General features: G+C 46.9%; 1 long non-coding RNA gene across 1 annotated transcript; it reads left to right on the forward strand.

Annotated features, from left to right (window-relative positions):
• The first annotated feature begins 10075 nt into the window (after nt 1–10075).
• On the forward strand, nt 10076–18983 carry LOC128139299 (uncharacterized). Its single transcript, XR_008234310.1, has 3 exons — nt 10076–10096; nt 15490–15558; nt 18826–18983. It is a non-coding gene; the product is annotated as an uncharacterized LOC128139299 (long non-coding RNA).
• The last annotated feature ends 559 nt before the right edge of the window (nt 18984–19542 follow it).

A 19542-nucleotide genomic window follows, 5' to 3' on the forward strand; every position in this document is an offset into this window, starting at 1 on the left:
TCCCTCTGATTTTATCTTCCCTTTTAGAAAATGGGGCAAATAAAGCTGAGCTGCCTCATAGCTTGTGGATGTCTGTACTATACCAAACAGCCCTCCAAGGAGGGGAGTTAAAAAGGGTAAAGGACTAATATGAGTCTTTGCAAGGACCTGTGTCCATGCCAGGAAAGGGTGTGATCCACAGTCCTGCTCCAGTTCCATTCCCCAGCTTGTTCCAGTCGGCTGTGACTTCTGTTAATCCCTGTCCTGGGGCTAGAAGAAAGCAAGACCGACGGTTCAGTTTGCTCTGACAGGACCGAGCCCTGCTTGAAAATACTAGGAAACCTCCTGAGTCAGCAGCTCACTTGCTCCTACTCTTGGAATAGCTGAGATTCCCGGACACAGTAACTTGACTCTACTCCTGGCTCAGGGCAGCCACTAGCTGAAAGGCAAAATAAAATCCCCTCCTGGCCCATTAACGAGGCCTATTCTGGGTTCAGGAGAAACCAGTCTGACTGATGAACTCCCCTGGCTCAGGGGCTCTGGCTGGGGCTGGGAGAGTTATTCTTTCCTTATTCAGCAGACAGGAGGACGTTAATGGAGAGCATATGGGAGGGGAGGGAGTTCTGTGGATATTGCTGGAGGACAGCCAGACTGCATCAAAGCCCCAAGAAGCCTATTCTCCATCCGGGCAATGCTAAAACAGGCCGTGGAGAGACGAGAAGTCCAGCTGTGATACGGGGGAGTTGGGAAAAAAGCCCTCTGCCTTCCCTGGCTTTTTTACTCCCACTCCAAATGGGACAATGGGGCAGTATTGTCACATAGTCCTGTAGGCATGGTATTCACAGCGGAAGCCTTTCTGGGGAAGAGAGTGCCTCAGCCAGGCACCCCATCCTGAGAGTCCTGCTATAGACTTCAGGGAAGCAAGAACTGCCTCTATGCTTGCGAAGTGCCATCTAATTTATGGTGCTATAGAAATGATGAATTACAACAGTCCTACAGGCTAGAGATTGAAAAGCCCTGTTAACTCCTCCGGCCCATCTCCCAGAGCTGATGCAGGACTGTTGCCTCTCACACATTTCCTGTTTCTGTCTGGACATGTTTTGAACAAGCAAGCAACTGAGGTTCATGTATTTTTCACTTCTTAATTCTACTTTAAAAATAAACCCCGACATGATTAATGTAGGATGGATTACCCAGCCGCTTGGATATGTCAAGCAGGATGGAACAGGGTGCATCAAAGGCAGCCCACATCTGCCTTACCTTAAAGATAAAATGGAGGACTGGCTAGTGAAGACTTGATCACAGCTTGAACTAAGAAGCTTCCCATTAAGTAGGAGGGCAGTTAGAATCGGCTCCGGTAAAAATTAGGTGTGTCCTTTTTGGCTCCTGACAATCTGTTAATGTAGCCCTGACTGAGGCAGATTTTGGGCATCCACGATGCTTGGCCTTGCATCATTCACCAGAGCTTAATTAACTAAGGAGCCTGGCTTGTTTAGCCTAGCAAAGGGGGATATAATTGCAATCTATAAATAAATACTTCAGGGGGTGAACACATGGGGAGGAGGAAAGAGCTATTTAAAGATAAAGGACAATGCTGGCACAAGAACAAATGGGTATAAACTAACCATGCATACATTTAGGCTAGGGATTGTCAGGTTTCTAATGCTGAGAGCACTGACACTCTGTGAAGGCCTCCCAATGGGTTTAGTAAGGCCAAAAACCAAGCTGGTTTTAAGAGGCAGTTAGATACATTTACTCAACTGATTGTATGAAATGGCTGGCTGTGCAAGCAAGGAGCTACACTTGACAAGCCCAGAAGGAATGTCCTGAGGTTCTCTGGGCTGCAGTAAGTACAGGATGAGTTTTGGCTAACCAGCTGCAGGGCCCAGTAGGAGCAAATTGGGAAAGAACTGGAAGACTAATAAAACCTGAGAAATTTAAACTGCACCTTCATTGCATAATGGGCAGATTATGAATCCAGGTAAAACTGTCACCTGAAACTAACCCCTTTCCAATGACTAGGCTGGCTGGCTTGGTTTAGAGAGATTTGTGGGGGCAGGAGGAGATTATCGACAACAGTCAGTAAAAAGAGTCTGTGATTAGTTTGTGTGAAAACATAGGCAAGAGAAAAGAAGAAAAGAAACAATGATTGGTTTTCCTGTGAGCAGGTTGAGGTTGGGAAGCCCATAGCTCTGTTTTGTCATCCGCAGAGGCAAAAAGATCTCATGATCCAGAAAATGTCATGTTCTCCAGTGGAGTAACAGCTCAGCCTGACCTCAGGCCAAGACCAATACATGGTGCCCCTGCATGCAGTAATCCTTCTCTATGAAGTCATTTGCCAAGCAGACAGTGGGTGTCTTTCCCTGTGGCTATCCTGCAAAACAGTTAGAATAAGAGAGACCTTGACCTTTGACTAAGGCATGCTGGAGAGGCAGATGTCCAAATCTTAGCTGCCTTATCCAACTGGAATATATAACAATAAATCTCATACTCCAGTTTACACCACCAGCACAAACAAGATAATGGACCTTGTACCAGAGAAAGATCTGTTGTAATATAGCACTTTGTTTCATCCTGTTCCTGCTGAGAGTAGAGGGATGAGGGACAGCGAGCAGAGAAGGGACAGCTATACAACTGGCACAGTCCTCCCTTGTATTGAGGGAATTTTCCTGTGGGAATCTCCTGCCTGTCTGAGTTCTCTCTATGCTCCTTAACCAGTGTAAAGCAAATTTAGCAGAGACCAGAGAATCCACCTTTAAATGCCTTAGGGGGACAGAGAACATGGTATAAATGGAACTGCAGCAATGTCTCTTCTAATTCTTGTAATCTGTCACCTAGCTGCGGCAGTGGTAGGTGCTTTAGAAATCCACAGACAGTCTAAGTATGATTTGATCACATTAGCAGTGGCCCATGCATCAAGAGATCCAGAGGTTTTATTCGGAAAGGCATTAAAATAAAGCTGGCTGTGCTTCCAAGTCTCTTTTGTCTGGGAAGAGGATATCTCCTAAGGCTGGCTTTACTCCTGACATTTCTCATTCTTTGCTTTTCCTTACAGATCAGAAATATAACACGAAATGCCTTGTCTTGCTGTTTTCATCATTCTACAGTCAGTCTCAGCAGGAATCTGAGGCAATGAGGATGGGAGGTGATGAGCTGAGTCAAGTCTGAAATATGGTTCCTTGCACTAGAAGGATGTAGATGTGGCTTCTGTTCAAGTCACCAGTTCAGGTCGTCTTGATGCTGAAAGGTGACAGCTGTTACATGCTTTCTTGAAATGAGGCACAGGGTTTCCATCCAATTACTAGCCAGCCTTGTGCAGTAGTCTAGGAACCTGAGAACTGCATGAATGAAAGCACCAACATGTTGGCTGGGGAACAGCACAAAGGGGAACTTGTCCTGTCGCTACTTGCATTTTCCTGGCTGTGTGAAGCTTAGACATTTTTCATCCTCCAGGTCTAAAGTTCTTGGCCTGGTAACCTTCACCAAGTTGATTCAACTTTAAAAAATAGGAGAGAAGATGAGGGGAAAAAATGATTTTCCTTAGAGGGGGGCTTTTATTTGAGATGCAAACCAACAGATTTTTGCCTTCGACCTCCCAAAACCGAAGAGAATTTATTGGTCATTTTCGCATTTTTAACTGACATTATAATTTTCTTCACAAAAACACTTCAAACATAGAGAACCTCAATAAATCTCTAAAGCACACAGTTAAAAGTGTTCACACAGGCCATAAAATTGTAACTCTGGATTTGTACAATTCATGCTTATGGTCAGTCATGTCAAGCTTTAAAGAATCTACCACTTCAGCCATCTCAAAAAGGCAGTAAATCTAGATTATGCATTGAAAGTGCTTAGGGAGTCTGGGTATTTATACCAATGAAATGCCAAAATATTTTACTGACACGCTCCATTTTTTACATTCTTTTCCTAGCAGTTAATTTTTTTATGTATATATATATATATTTTAATGCTGACAGTTATATTTTGGCTATTCTTAGTTTGCAACTGGCTAGGCCTCTTCTAGTCAAAACAAGAGTCTGAACAATTTCACACACATAGCACCCTGGGCAGAAGACAGTGTGCAGATACGTGTGCAGCCTGGGCTGAATATAGTTAGAGCTACATCTTTGGAAGTTCTGCAAATGTCACACGCAGAATTTCTGGCTGTTTCCATAGGAGTGATTCACTGGGGTGCTGCTGCTAAAGAGTCTGTGTCAGTCCCCAGTGTCCCCACAAAGGGCCAGAGCTGTGGTGCTGTGGAAGTGAAAGGGGTGACTCAGTAGGGAATATTTCTTCTGCGTCAGAAGCACTTTAAAGCACCTGAGGGGTGTAAGCAGCTAGAAATGTAAACTGAAGCCTCTAAGGGGTGTCTGCCATATAGTGCAGTTAAGAGATGTCCAATTCAACCCTAGTACCCAAAGCAATACAGTCGCATTAATGTAGCGCTCTCACTGGGCTCCTTACCCTCTCTTTTAAACGTATGCACCTAACACAGCTACATTTCTTTCCTGACCCAAATTAGCTCTCCAATCTAATTTTGAGCATCTCTGTATGATACTGCTTGGTGCTACACAGGCATCACCAGTAGCTCTCTCTGCTGGAAGGGTGCCAGGAGCACATTTTATTTACAGATGGGAATCACTTAGAAGAGGCCAAATTCCTTCTGGAGTGACAATGAAGTCGCACAAAACTGGTGCATAAAAGACTTAAATGTAGTTAACTAACTCAGACCAAGCTCACTCAGACTAAAGGAAGAGTGGGAGCACGCTCAGGGAGCCCAGATCCAGCCCCAGCCACTTGGTGACCCCAAACCAGGAAAATGGCATGAGGTTTCCGATGCTGTTTTTAAACAGCTCACGGTGTTTTAATCCTGACTGCCAGGGCCCTGATACACTCACCTGGGTCTCCCCCCATGCTGCCCATGGCCCAGGACCCCATTTCAGTCCCTGCAGGGCCACCAGTCCCTGCATCAGCTACACCACAGGCTGCTGGTCTCCAACCCCCCCATCGGGGAGCTGACAGCACAGCCCAGCCTTGGCCTGTTCCCATCCCCAGGGAAGTTCCCGATGCCCAGGGCTGGGGCTGCCCCAGCGCCCCTGGCTGGGGTGGTGGGATGAGCCTGGGCTGGCAGGCCCTGCCCTGCTGCCCCACAGGGTTCCCTGCAGCCCACCTCCAGGGAGCCACCAGTCCTTGCTCTCCCCCGGCACCAACTCCTCTATGCTCAGTAGCTGCTGCCTGGCTCTTTCCTACAGGTCAGGATGTTAAGAAGAAAGGACAAACTCCAGAGATGACCAGCTAATGCCATCCCTACTACACTGTAAAGCAAAAACCATCTAAGGATCACAACTATGGTCTCCCTCCTCCTCCTCAGAGCCCAGACTATGTACTCAAAGGCATAATTGAATATAAGACATATACTTAATTCCTGGCAGAAACAGAAACTGCTTTGGGATTTGAAAGACCAGCTACCCTCTGACCCCATGAGCAAGTTTGGTTTTATTGTATTGTCCATTCACTCCTCTGACTGGCTCTCCTGTTTGTGTCCTTCTGGGAAGTATCAATATGGTGCTTTCTTGCTATGAAGAGGATACCATGAACCTACCTTCCTTCAAACTGTTTCTCAGCTCACCTTTTGCTGTGGTGTCTCCATGAATTAGGTACCAACCCCAATGATTTAAAGATAGTGAAACCCATTATGTTTTGTTTTATTTCCTATGTATTTACAAATACTTGGCATAGCAAGTGAGACAAACTCAAACAAATGACATTCCTAGGTTTGTGTCTCTCTCCAAGTATGACATGGTAGCTACAAATGACTTTACTCCACACCCTAGGGAACAGTTCAGGTATCAAGCAGTTTTGGGAAAAAAACCCAGAAGTTCAGAGATTAGAAACCATTAGAAAAGCCCACTGCTGCCAGATTATGGCACTAGAGGTCATGCAGTCAACCCTCCCTTACCCGCTCACTTAAATACAAGATGCTGAAAAGAATCAGCAGATCAAATGGCAGATCATGACCAAGGCACTTTCTCCAGGCAAAGGATGCCCAGGCCAAGGCAGAAGCTCTATTGGTGAGGTTTAAGGGGAGACTTCAGATTTGCCCTGAAGGTCTTTCCATACAATGCTGTGCTGTAGAAGATTACTTTATCTTTGACAGTCAAAAGCCAAAGGGACATTATGCTTACCTAATGTTATATATCAAAGCAGTGACACAGATGGAAGACAACCAACCATGTTCAAGACCTACAGTATTACAGAAATGTTTGAATAACAGCATCATGTGCTACTGACCCTGAGAAGGAGAAGTCTACTCTGGCAGCAGAAGAGCCACTAACTCTTAAGTGCTGCAGTAACATCAACAGCAACAGTCTCGTCCTGTGGGGAGGCAGCCTTGTGTGCTTTCTCATGGCACTTCTGGGTGCCATTAAAAATAAATCCATACCATAGCAATGGTATGGAACACAAGGGTGCTTGTAAGGGATCTGTCTTTATTTTCAGGCCATAGCCATACAATCTGGGCCAATACGGATAGCACATATAGCCATGTGGAAGATTTCATTCTTTCCAGCTGCTCCTCATTACCATTTGCTTTCAGTAATTTCAAGGAATACTGTAGCTGCCTTTTCCAAGTCTCTGTCAGACTTTCTTCCAGACAGAGGGATTCAGGTGGCTTTAGTTGTTCCTTTTTTTTTCCAAAGAAATCAGACTTCTTCTAATATGGTGTAATAAGGGCACTGTGTCCCCAGGAGGGACTAATTCTCATTTCCTGGCCCAACGCTGGAGGTAGGTAAATTACAAAAATAATTCTGCAATCTGTGGCTACTGTTGCACACTGGAGCTGGCACTTAGGAGAAGGTTTAGAAATGAATTGCCTATTTCCAAAGGAACCCCAGGGTAGTCAGGACTGGCTTGTTCCATAAGGAGTACAGCAGGACTCCCACCGCACTACTAAAATAGTAAGAAGAGTAACAGGGACTGCTACAGGAATGAGTAACCCAAAGGAGGGACCGATTTTGTCGGCTGCACAAAGGCAGCTGTCACCTCCTCCCGCCAGCCATTCAGGGAGCAGACAGCAAGCGATGCATAGCCAGCCATCTTGTTTCCAGTCAGACTCAAAAATCCATGTTTGCCAAGTAAGAAGGAGCAAAAATGTGTTGAGCAAAAGATTTAATTTCCCAGTGTCTACAGGGAAATCAACAGACAATGGGAAGCAACATAAAAAACATATACATGAAAGACTGTTATTTAAAACCAGTTGACATAGTCATTTTCAGTGGAATCTGGCTGGCTGTAGCCGGTATTTAATTCAAAAATTCCTCAGGAATGAAGGTCTTTTGCAGGCCAGCTTTATTTGGCTGGGGCTGGGCTTTGCTTTTTCCCACATCCCGCCTGCTGAAGTTAGAGGTTGATGGCAGGGAGCCTGATTCCTCTGCCTCTTCCTGTGCCGGACACAGCCAGCCAGCATCACCCCTTTTTTAAATTGTCTGCTAAAACTGCTGCATGCAACAGAAGCTGGGGTGGGGCAGGGAAGGAACAGGATCATCTGCTCTCCCTTCTGAGAACAGAGCAAAAAATTACCTGAAGCACAATCCATAAGGAGTCAAAGAAGTTAAAGAAACCACGTACAGTCCGGAATGGGCTATGTATGCTCCCATGGCAGCAACAGCTTTCCTGCCGATACCCCATAAGCCGTTAAGTGCTGCAAAAAGAGACTTTCTTGCACAGCGGACAACAGCAGCGACGCACTTGCTGCTAGCACTAGACAAAGAAAATGAAAATAGTGACACATATAAAGAACCTTTTTAGAGCATTGACCAAAAAATCTTAGATGATCATTTCCTACCCTCTAAGACATATGCAGTTGAACTAGGGGCACTTAGAAATTCTGGCTTTACAAATGAGGGATACAAAAAGTAGTCCTACTCAAATGTTCAGCAACACATGTAGCAGGTAGAGAATACGGAGCAGGCTGGTGTGGTTGAGCAATTCCCATGTAAAGCCCCTCTTACGACAGTAGTAAGGTAACCAACCCAAACCCACTCTTAAATCAATAATACACCCCATTACACTTCTCCTCTCTCTTGTACACCTCACTCGCTCTCGTTCTGTCTCCTGGGATGTTCAGCCCTAAGCCTGCTAAAACCGAGGTATTGTCTCTTGTTGACTCTGGCAGGCTGGGTGGGGAGGAGGAGGGGGGGCAGCTGATACGGCAACTGCAGATGTGCTTTTTCTATTCTTTGGAACTGTTCATCAGAAAAACAAAAAGCCCTGCGTTGCTATGGAGACAGTATCTCTGGCACTGATGTACCCAGTGGGCGGCAGCAGCCTCCTGGCTGCGGAGACGCCCAAGGCCTGCTACTTGTGCGAGCTCCTCACTGCTAGGCGTGCTCTGAAACAGAGGGTTCAGATCGGATGACAGGCAGGGTTTTCTCGAAGTGGCCAGGAAAATTAGGAAGTGGTAGATCCAAGGATCTGGGGATTTTACACCCGAAAAGGAATGTCAAAGTGAGACTAAGGTGAATTTGGAGGCAGGCAAAAGCTGTATAAATCCCCAAGAAGCAGTGCACAAGGAAAGCCAGTAGCCTCTTTTGAGATGAAAACACTTTCAGAGCTTTGAACTATTGTATTTATAGAGATAATACTAGGAACAGTGGAGAAAATAAGCAAGATCTTTTTGCAGAAGAGGATTTTTTTTTTTTCCAGGAAAGCAGTGGAAACTCCATCTTTTGAATCATTTAGAACTTATATCTGCACTTGGTAAAGGAAATGATCCTCTGTTGGTCCCCAGGAGACACATGAAATGAGACCAATTAGGGCTTCTCCAGCTCTAAATACGAGGACTGTGCAAAGACATACTTTATCCTTATTATCTTTGAAAGTGAAAATGAATAGGGTGTGCCCCAGCTGAATTAAAATCAGGGCTTTCATTATGTAAAAAGCCAGAGTAGATGATCTGTTCTGTCCTTAAAATCTCTGAAAACATGAGCACAGGGTTACCAGATTGACCAGGAATATCTGTTTATGAAGGCCAGTCTTAACAATTGATGAAGCCTCAGAGGACAGTGAGAATAGCAGGTAATCCATCTGGCCATGAGTATATTGCGGTATACAGTGAAAGAAATTTTCTTGAACCAGGGGAGTGATCCCTAAAACCTGAAACTTCTGTTTTAAGTGTATACTGTATTTACCTTATCTGGCTGCTATTCTTTTCCCAGGCAGATACTGCTAGTGATCAGAAATTATCCAGACCATTTTACAGCCCAGATCTAATAAATGGGCCACTTTCATTCCTGGCATAAAATGGTGCATCCTAATTGAACTTACAGAAATCACTTCAATTGTAACAATGTTACTCTGACCCTTTGGCTCTGCCCTGGGCAGTAGGACAGGGATCCACAAAGTGTACAGAGTAACCCCACTAATAAAGATTAGGCCATGGGATTGCTAGAAGAATTGTGTTGTGGGTTGCCCCACAGTGTAGATGTACATGTGACCTTCTGGATGTGCTCACAAGAAGCCTGAGAAGGGTCTGGAGTGTTGCCCACTCTCGTCTACATTTTTCTCCCCAAAGCAGTTTTGCTTCATTACTGTTCAAGAAACTGAGAACGGCTGTTGACAGGAAGAAGCCCTATTAGCAGAGACACCCTCCTGGAGGTGGTAAGGAACAGACATTAGGCTGCTGTCTAAATCATGCAGCAGTCCAGCTGGCCAGGGCTTATTCTTCCTGACATCTGCTTTCTGAGGTACTGCCATCCATATTAGATTCCGTCAAAAGCCATTTTGCCACCAAGCTGAGTAGCTTCCCGGGACGTGTGTCGCTGCAGGGGGCCCACCATGCCCCATCCATTGTCCTGGAGAGATGACATCCACCCCAACAGCAGAGGCTGGGGGGGGGGGGGTTACAATGCCTTTATTCAGAAGCATTGGAGATCTTCACCCCACAGAGATACTCTGCATTTGGCTGGCTAAAATAGAACAAATTCATCATTTGCTATTGCAGAATTAGAAATGCAGACAATCGTGATGTTTGCTCTGAAGCTAATTCAGGAGAGTGTTCCCATGGGGGCTCAGACGCAGAGGTGTCTGACTGGATGACACCTTCTCAGAGGAGTCCAAGGTAAATAGGTGCTACAGGAGGCACTGAAAGTTCAGCAGGCAGTGAGGAGGGATCCCACAAACCAGTACTGTGTTGGGCACATGGTATAGCTAGAAGACTCATCCCATTTTCAAAATTGAAATTCCTTTCCTGGCCCTGAAATAATGCATGGCTCTGCTGGAGAACCGTGGTGTTAATTGGTATTCCAATTTGACCAATTTAATTTTGCTTCCTAAATTTTCCATATCATAGGTGGTTGGATGCAGCATCCTGCTACTTCAAATGTTGCATAGCGTTGCTATGCTCTGTTAAATAACTTCCTTCTTCCTTGCCAGAAATGGCTACATTTCAATAGTGAGTGAAGAGATCCTATTATTTATAGTTTCTAGAACTTCTAGTTGGGATCACTGAGATGTATAACATAAATCTATGGTTTGATTTTGCTGTCTGGAGAAGAAGCAGTTAATAGGGAGGAGCATCCACTATGGTCAGCTTAGCCACTCCACCAGAACCTGCCAGGTAATGGACATTTCTGCCCAACCACTCTTTCCTCAACCCTTTCCACTGATCTTTGTATTCAGACAGCCTGAAAGATGCTACTCTGGAGCCTGAAGACGACAGGATACTTCACTAGTGCTGTTTTAAGCTGTGTTTTAGACTCTGTGACAGAATATTGAGTCGGTTTAGACCTTCAGCAGGCTGATGATGTTCCCCTTCCGCAGGATTCAGCCCACTAGACAATAACAGAGGCAAAGGGACCAGTCATAGTTGCTGGCAGGGCTACTGGGAGGGCATTCCTGCTGGCAGGAGTGTCTGGGGAGGTGAATGTACCCAGCAAGCTGGTGAGCTGTGTTCACTCACCCAAGGGCTGGTTTAGATCAGAGGGGGTATGTGAGACCTTGGCCCCTCTCCAGCTCTAGCTTTCCCCCTTCTCTCAGGAATAGTGGCACGGGTTAAAAGCAGAAGGACTGAAGAAAGCGCAGCCTTATTTAACCACACATGGAAATAAAGAAACATCTACAGCAATATGGGGAATCAAGGGAGAGGAGGTGAAAGGAAGGAGGGAGATAGGAAAAGAGGGAGGGAAGGAGAGGATGGCAGGGGATCCTTTCCAGCCCTGCTTACAAGGTGCTGGATAATTCATGGCTCTTGTTTACACTGCTCCAGACCACATCACAGACATTCCTGGTTAATGGCTTCCATCTGGAGCAGCCATTTGCTGCCCAGCCTCCCCCTCACCACGCTGAGGTCCCTGCCAGCAGAGGAGTGTCTCCCACCAGACCTTCCCACCCTCCTGCCTCTCACACGCTGCTGTCACTGAGAGGATTGGTGCATGCGCCGTCCCTCCCCAAGACATTACTGTCAAGTTTCCGTGACCCAGGATAAGGGGGCTGGGATATACCTCAGACAGCGGAAAGCCCCATTAATGTGGGGCCCACAGGATGTGCTGGAAATGCGATGCAGGGACACCCAGTCGTTCTGCACAAGCTCAGCCTGAGTCCAGCAAGGATTATTAGCTCTGGCTCAGCATCAACCCTGCTGGTCCTGGGCTGCTTCCCAAAAGGACCAGTCAAGTGTCTCCACATTGCCCTTCCCAGCACTCTAGGTTCAGGAGGGTTTATTAGCTTGGGCCCAATGCCAGACATGAGCTGCCTTTCTGCATCTATATAGTCCTTGAACTAAGAGAGCTTCACCATGCTCAGAGCACAGTGGAAAGACACCTGCCTGACTCTAAGGGAGCCCAGGGCTGGCCAGGTTGGTGCTAAGCCAGGCTTAACAGGCCCTACTGGATCCAGCAGGATTTGTGTGAAATCTCTCAGGTGTCTTTGCACCATAGTTCCCAGCCCTTGCAGCTCCAGCAGTGTGGTCTTGAAACAACCCCACTGGTTCTGCCCAGGGCAGGTTTATCAGGTTGAGCTCTGCATTTTGCAGAAGTGGCAAAGCCGCTCAGAGATCCGAACCAGCTCTGGAAGGAGCGCGGCCACATTCACACAGTGCAGCACAAAGCCTCGGTTTCTGAGTCCTGCCAGACCTGGCCTGGCTCAACTTTCTCTGCATCTGCAGCGATGACTGAAGTGCAGAGGCAGAGCTCTGTGTGAGCTCCAGGACCAGAACAGTGAGGATGCTGAAGGACAAAGGTGCACAGTGGAAGTGGAATGGCCAGAGGATACAGTAGCAAGGAGGGACTGCTGCAGATCTGGGTAAGCTGCATCCGGAAGATCCAGCCCTCAGCTGGCCCAGAGGACAGCAAATGGGGCCTGAAAACTGAATTTAGACTGTCATGACATGCAGAAAATTCACTGAAGTTGGATTCAAACCCAGGCTACTAGGGCAGTTAAAGCTAGTTTATTTATTGAGTGTCCTACAAGGTCTTGGAGGTGTGGTCATGGGTTAGAGGGAGAGACACTGGGAGATCAGCTCCTTGCTCTGCTCTTTGTTTCTGTCATGGTCTCTCTCACACTCTCTCTCTCAGCTAGGCAATACATTCCCAGCATCTGTCAAGTCTGATCTGCTCTGAGCTCCAATGAGAGGCAGGCGAGGAGCTGAGATGGGAATGAAACAGATTCCCGGTCCGTGACGAGGCGCTGAGACTCCTCACCGCACCCCATGCGGGTTGCCCTGTCATAAATCATCGTTTGTCAAATTCAATAAGCATCTTTAACACAAAAATGACGCTATCTCCTGGGAGCCACAAGTGCCTGAAATTCTGCACAGATGTGGAGATACCAAAATATGAGGGAAGGGGGGAGGACAGGGAGGGAGGAGGAGGTAGGACAGATTTTGCATGGCAGAAAGGGGATTCTTTTCTATCCTCTGCTCCCTCCCCATCCCCTCACCCCCCACCACACATGCAGCCATGTACGCCGTCTTCCTGGGAATGCTGCAGACCCAGCCCCTGGCACATGTTTTGCATCCTCTAAAAGGAAGAAGCAGGCTGTGTATGCAACATGGAAAATCCATCCACTTTGGGGGTCCCAAGCCTACCACAAAGAGCCCCCCTGCTAGCCCAGGGACATGGGGGTGGGAGGAGGCCCCTGGGGAATGGCTTTCTGCTTTGGACAGAACAGGTCATGGGGTACATTTCATTAGAAATCACGCTGCTGCTGTTTCCACTCCCCTGCCAGCAACACGAGAACCGAAGTCTCAGTTAGACGCCCCATCCCTTATTGTGCAACAACAGGAGGCAGGAGAATAGGGCCACCTCAGGGGGTTCAGCTGTGAAATCTCACTCCTCACTGGAATGCGCTGCACACCGGCCAGAGCCAGGGACCAGCACTATTGTAAAGAAAAGGCTGAGTGTGTGCTGCTCTGTGCACTGAAGCTGAAAGCAGGCTCCGTTTATGCATGTACAGGTTGCATTGCACTGTACATTACCCATGCCTAAAATGCCACATATAAATAGGGATATATGCAAATAGCCATGACAGCCATTTTGTCTCCCCCTCGGGACTAAGTGCCTGTCTCCAAAATGTAAAGTGCGAGTCTGTAAAGCTGCTTGAGCTGAAGTAGCAGACAGAGGAGAGACCAGCATCCTCTGCAGATCAGGCATCCGGGGGACACAGATCACGATACGCCGTCACGGCCAGCTGAAGCTGAGCCCCGCTGCCCAAGATGCATCCCAGATGAGGTCCTGCTTACGTGACACCCACCAGCCTGGTTGACACCTGGGCCGGGGATGATAAAGCAGGCTCGAACAGCCACGCTCCGGGGCTTTTGCAAGCGGGGTTTGGGCACAGGGAGACAGCACAGCACTCCCTGGTTGACAGCAGGCTCCCAGGCAGGCTGAGCTGCATGGCTTTCTCTGCACCCGCTCACACACCCCCCTGTTGTCAATGAATCATTCAGGTCACTGCAGACAAATCTCTAACCACCTATCGCCATTTATTCTTTCTAAGATATGTGTGCTACAGAGCAGCCATTTTAGAAGGAGTGTGAAGCTTTCTCAAACCTTTTACGGAGGCTACTTTGAATGCCTCTACTTGCCGAGCCACACAGATACCCTGGTACCACAAACCGAATTGCTGAAGTTGCAGAGGGGCAGTAGAAAAACACATTAAGATTCCAAATAAGTATTAAAAAGATCTTCAGTAGATAAATATGTCTTGACTTTGAAGGTCAGAGTATTGATCCATCTGAAGGCTAGAAGCAAGTACTTTGTGCTGCACTTACGATCCTTCCCTTGCTGTTATTATCATTATTGGCATTATTGTCGCAGTAGCGACACCTCAAGGACCTATTCAGGATCCAGATGCCATTACACTGGGGACACTGAATTCAAATGAAGAGACATGTGATGAACAATCTGATTCAAAACAAAACCAAACCTATACATGACAAAGCAAGCACAGCAAATCCTTGAGGGTCGAGCTCGGTGCCACTGCAGCCAGCCGGCTCCCAGCACCCAGGGCAGGCCGTTAGAGGGGCTGTAGGATCTCTGCACCGTATTGCGGTCCCTCCTGGAACCAGGCTGTTGATATACCCAGGGACTACATCCGTCCTGAAAGCAGCATGTATAAACATACCACAGATCTGTGTACTTGAACTACCTCTGGGGCTGCTCCTCAACATGTTCCTCTTTTTCACCCAGAAATGTTGCACAAGTGCAAAGAGAGGAATGAGGCCACTTGTCTGGGGGCAGCCCCCTTCCCACCACAGCTCTGACAATGTGCCTGATGCCAGGCGGTCCCAAGCAAGCGGCCGCTTTACCCGCAGGCAGGTGGAAGGCACATGCCCATGCGCTCACTCCAGGCACGCACAGATGGAGAGTATGTGTCCTGAGCCATCGCTCCGTGCATGCACAGACGGCGAGCGCAGGCCTCGTGCAATCGCTCTGTGCGTGGAAGATGGCGTGCGCCCGGCTGGGCCGCCGGCCTCCGCGCGCCCCACGTGCCCGACACTCGCCCCGCCACAGCACTCTGCCTTCTGCCCTGGCAGCTGCAGAACTGGAACTGCAGTTGCAGGCAAACACGTTGCTGCCCAAGAGAAACGCAACAGGCCTAATTTTAACCTAGCGCACATCAGGAGGAGGACAAGGGAAGCGCAGCAGGACGGGTTGCTGCAGAGGCAGCGGGAATTCCTGGGAATGGGGTAATTGTTGAGGCAGCTACCTATGGATCACATTTCTCCAGCAGCAGTGGGTTAACCTGAATTAACCCAGAGAAAGCTAGCTTGGGTGTGCCTCTCTGTTCTGCAAATACATTCCACAAATCCAGTTAGGAGAGTATGCCCAGTGAAAACTGGTGAAAGACAGACTATGGTATTATATAGGTCAGTTATTTCGGACATGGAAATTATTATCTGAAACTGGGGGGGGGGAGGTAATCTTAAAGAAATAAATCAACTCCTCCCCCCACCATAATTCCTTGGCAAGAGCTTTCCAATAGGATAAAGCTGTCTTTTTTTTTCCCCTGCAGGGAGCTATCAGACTCGAAGACTCCTGGTGTTACAGGTCTGAATCTTGCCTAACTTCAGTCTTAGGCCAGGTAAATTCTGCTTGGTGAGAGAAGTAAATATTCTTCCTTAGACTACCTTCCCAAGGAAAGCAAGTTTATGGGAGTGTGCTGCCTACACACCTCTCTCCTTTGTTACCTTTTTAACACTGTGATGAGTTGCAGTCCAATTCTCAGAATTCTCAGGCAATTAAATCCCAGGAAAAATCTCATGCAATAAGTTTCATGAAAATGAATGGCTGGATAAAGCACTGCAACCCAAATCAGTGTCTCCACAGAGGGGAAGGGGGCAGAATCTAACTGTGGCACACTCTGGTAGCAGCCAGCTGACCAGTCAGCCTGCCTCTACTGGTGCCCAGTCAGCACACAGGCAACTTGCATATGTGCAGTTTCCTACCCAAATGGGGTGTTGTAAAGATGTGGAGATGACATGGGCTACTGTACAATTTAGGAAGAAGGGCGTGAGTCTACAGGAGACGAAGCACCACTTGCTTACAGAACATTCTGTCAGCGGCACCTGTTCAAAGCTGCTTGAGGGTCTGCACTGCCAGAGGCAATCTTGATAAAGACTAATTGCTAAGTTCCTGAGTGTCCCTAACTCTGAAATTAATGCAGGAGAGGAAAGGAAAAGATGTATGTAAATATTTTTAGCACGTGGCTCCACAATTAACGAACAAGATAGTCATATCATACATGTACCCATATATCTGCTCATATCCTTCATTTCTCCTAAGCCCCTAGGGTACTGGTAGTAGTAGTTCACAAACACAAAGCAAAGGTCATGATGCTGACAAGATATCCTTATTGCTAGACAAGTCCCCAACCCACCCATGATAAATTAAGGCACTTATTCCTGCTTAACCCATAACCTTTGTAGTAGACCCTGAAGGTCAGCCATTGCAAATTTTCCAACCTGGGGACAGGGGCAGGTAGGAGATCCACGTTCAAAGGTCCCTTCTCTTTCTATCTGATGCACAAATCAGTTCCCATAGCCTCAGCAGTACATCCATACCCACACATGCAGCACAGCCACACAGAATACTTGCACAAACGCACTGCAGTGGAGATAAAGCTAATAGTTTACATGCAAACACATGCCCAGACATGTGTTCCTTCCTGGAGACGCCCCCTCCCCCTTGCGCTTTACGCATTATATAAGAATTTTATTCTGTAGTATGCTCTGAGGAAGGCGGCATTTTGCCAGATTTCAAAATGGCCTCATTTATCACCTAAATCCCCTATGAAAGCTAGGGAATAAGGTTTGTAAAAGAGCCCAGATTAATGAGGCTGCATCTACATCTTAATAGCTTTTGTGTATGCACAGTACTTCAACCTGCGCTTGTGAGCAGTTTGTATTTTTGTGGTTTATGGACTCTCTTTCTTCATCTTACCTGGTATATCTGCGTGTGCTTGCATTTCTATCTAATTCTCTGCCTCTGCCCAGCACATAAAACCTCCTTCTGTGACTGCAGCTGGTTATGCCACACACAGGTGAAATTCTCCCTGCGAGTACCTCCTGTTTTGCAAAGGTGGTATGTACAGAGAGCCTATTTATGCCAGGGTTTTGATATCATTTGGTATAATTTTGAGCATGTTAAAGTTACCACTTCAGTGCCAGCTCCTTAGGCAACAGAGGCCTGTATTTCTTCCCTGTGTTGGGGGAATTTCATTTTGCTGCTATATATCTGGTGAAGTAATTAACAGAAGCCTCCAGAGGCCTGGTTATGAAAACAAGGCTCCACGTGCCAGCTTCAGAGGAACCTTGTACTCCTTGCAAACTCCTCCAGGCAAGGAAGATATTGCAGCTGCAAAGGGAACATAACCCAGGGCAGGGAACAGCGAGAACCGAGGAGGTCTGTTTCTCAGTCCTTGAAAACAGCTTTAGCAGAAAGATGGAAAACGCAGCAAATTAGAAAATGAGGTTCCAGATGGGATCACGAAAGAAAAGGGCATCAGTTCCATTGACAGTAAAGATTAATTTTTAAATTACATACCAAAAAAACCCTCCAAAAGCATTTGACCTGTGTCAATCTAGTGGCTCCATTCATCTCCTATGTGGGACAGAGGGAATACTTGGAAATTCCCCATACAGAGTTTCCCCTACGGCTCTTTCTTAGCTGCTTCTCCCTGCATTTCTTTCATCCTTTCCTTATCCATTTCTCCTTCCATCCCTCTGATGAGGAACTGCTGCTGCTGCTCCTTTTCTCCCCTTTCCCTCCCCCTGTCTGCTGTCAGCCATTTCACTTGGCTTTTTCTGCTCTTGCATTCACCAGAGCTGAATTCAGTGACAGCCCCTTGGCAATTTCCCTTTGCTGGTGACTCAGGTAACTGGATCTGGTGCCTTGGGGAGCTGCCAGGCATGATGTCACAGCTCTGCAGAAAAAAATACCCTATGTAATTGCTTGATACACTAGCTAATGTCTCATCCCAGTGGAGGGAGGAACTCTTGAGCTTGAGGGTTGCCAAGATTTCAGAGACTCAGGACTCTGTGCTTGAGGTGAATAAAGAATTATCTTTATTTTTTGTTTGCACAGGCTCTTACTTGTTTACTACGTGCTCATTAACTGTCCCCTGAGCAAGGAGTCTGAATGTTCATAATAAATACCGCAGTCCCTTTATGAAAAGGGAAGGACTGTGAATCTTTCATTAAACAAAAGAAAATGGGAATGAAACATCAATACAGTAAAAGAATGAACAGCTCTACACACAGTGGTGTAACCCTGCATCAGGGTTTATTCTGCCCTTTGACAACATTTGCCTACCAGCATTTAAACACACTTGGATCCTTCAATTCTTCCAAGACTGCAGGAAGACATCTCTCTTTTCCTAGCTGCAAGGAGAGGATCTGGAGGACAGGCTAGGGATCAGAAGGAGTTGTGTTAGTCTCAGGGTAGACATCAGAGTGTACCTGAAATCCATTAAGTGAAGCAGCAAGATGAGAATGAGCTAATGGGTGATTCTTGCTAACGCACTAATAAAATGGAACTGAAGGTTTCTGGCTCTTCCCTGCACTGCCCCATCTTCTTTGGAAAAGAAACTCTTGGGACTTCAGTATTCAGAAGAAGCTGACTGTTCCAAGTTCTGCATTTCAGATGTTTTATGTTGATCTTCCTTCTTTTGTACATTTAAGGAGTCCAGCCAGCAAGGATCTGGCAGGGTGAAATGTTTGGGCCTCAGCTCTCTTCCCACAGTTCATCTGTAAGGCTGAATCCATTGCTAGAGGTATTGATTGCTTTGCCAAGAGGAGGGGATGGGAGTATGAGAATTCAGGAAGGAAATCTTTGATTGTCTTCACTGCAGGAAACATTTTCCCCAAGCAAAATGGGACCTGGATGTAACAAGGTGCTTGTAAATGCCTCAAAAGACCTCACAAGAAAATTGGAGCATTGTGTCAGATATGACCTGCTCTGGAACTCCAAAGTGAACAGACAGGTTTGTTGCAAGAGTGTTTTTGTCCTCTCCACTACTGCAGCTGATGTTGAATAACCTGGAAAACTTAGCAAGTCCTGAGAAACAGGTAATCATTTTTAGATAGGTCACATTCTCCAGCTAGAAGAGACCCGTCCTGACTGTCCACCATGCTCTGTCCAATTCAGCAGATGATAATAACCATTCCACTGGGCTGGTTCTCACACAAGCACAAATATCATATTTCTCAGCTCTCTGTCATAGCTGTTTGTTCAGGCAGGTCACCAAAAGCTGGATTAGGTCTCTTGCCATGTTCTCTAACACCCTTGTATTTCTAATCCTGCCAGCCCAGGCCTTTCCCTGGTCTCCTGTGGCTTTGATGAAGAGATGAAGTTTCCAACTTTGCTGCCTTAGTCCAGCCCTCCTGGAGGGCTAGTTTAGTTTCCTCTTCAGACATTAGACCTGTGCAGTATTCAGGCTGTTCTGGGTGGCTTGGAAATGATTTTGACAGAGTCTGGAATAAAGTCAAGAGGGTTTCAGTTCCCATTTTTCCAGACTCTTTCCTCCTCACACTCTGCCTCCCAATGGCACACTGGTATATGGGCATCT

The sequence above is a fragment of the Harpia harpyja genome, chromosome 3 (assembly GCF_026419915.1).
Source record: "Harpia harpyja isolate bHarHar1 chromosome 3, bHarHar1 primary haplotype, whole genome shotgun sequence".
NCBI classification, from domain to species: domain Eukaryota; kingdom Metazoa; phylum Chordata; class Aves; order Accipitriformes; family Accipitridae; genus Harpia; species Harpia harpyja.